General features: G+C 62.6%; 2 protein-coding genes across 7 annotated transcripts in view; one reads left to right on the forward strand and one right to left on the reverse strand.

Moving 5' to 3' along the window:
• The window catches only part of GGPS1 (geranylgeranyl diphosphate synthase 1), a 20,225-nt gene extending 20,077 nt beyond the window's left edge, over nt 1-148 (reverse strand). For 3 of the 6 annotated variants that reach the window (XM_014586811.2, XM_006145965.3, XM_027770843.1), the window contains exon 1: nt 12-143. The gene's annotated coding sequence lies outside the window, so the exon portion shown is untranslated. Of the gene's footprint in view, nt 1-11 lie in introns of all 6 variants that reach the window. The other 3 variants (XM_006145966.3, XM_027770845.1, XM_006145967.3) reach the window with 3 other exon arrangements.
• ARID4B (AT-rich interaction domain 4B) overlaps nt 137-626 on the forward strand; it is a 171,880-nt gene continuing 171,390 nt past the window's right edge. The window contains exon 1 of the mRNA XM_014586812.2: nt 137-212. The gene's annotated coding sequence lies outside the window, so the exon portion shown is untranslated. The remainder of the gene's footprint in view (nt 213-626) is intronic.

The following is a 626-nucleotide window of genomic DNA, read 5'->3' on the forward strand; positions in this document are numbered from 1 at the left end:
CCGCCGCTCACGATTCAACGATGATCTCACGACTTCGGCGACGCCGGTCCGAGAGCCGCAGAGCCCAGCATCAACTTCCCACCTTGTAGTTTAGACCAAAGCTCCGCCCGACGCCTACATGAATACCAATCCCTACTTCACTACAGATCTCTCCGCCCTCCTCAGCTGCCAGCGACGCCGCATAACACGGTGCAAGAAAATGCGCCATCCCGGTAACACTGCGCAGGCGTCGTCCCCGCCTCCCCGCTGTCTCGTCGCTCCGCCCCTTCCCCCCGCCCTTCGCACGCAGGTGCGGTGCATTGCGGGTTTTGAAGTCTCGGGGGCGTAGGTTTCCGCATTGGTCACGGCGGCTGGACTACATTTCCCAGGAAGCTATGAGGAGTAACTTTCTGTTTCCATAGAACTGGTGGGAAGATGGCGTCGTTGTTTGTATGCCAAGGGCCAATAGAAACAGGCGGTAGGCGGGGCGGGGCCCCAGCCAATCCGGGGCCTCCTGAGAGGCCCTCCGGGAAGGAGGGAGGGGAGAGGAGGAAAAAGTCCAGGGGAGGGGAGGCCAGAGGGGAGGGGGCCGGGGAGCGATGTTTGCCCGTCAGCCGAGTCCGGAGTGAGGAGCTCGGGTGCCGGAG

Source organism: Tupaia chinensis, unplaced genomic scaffold (genome assembly GCF_000334495.1).
Source record: "Tupaia chinensis unplaced genomic scaffold, TupChi_1.0 Scaffold000161_1, whole genome shotgun sequence".
In the NCBI taxonomy this organism is placed as follows: Eukaryota; Metazoa; Chordata; class Mammalia; order Scandentia; family Tupaiidae; genus Tupaia; species Tupaia belangeri.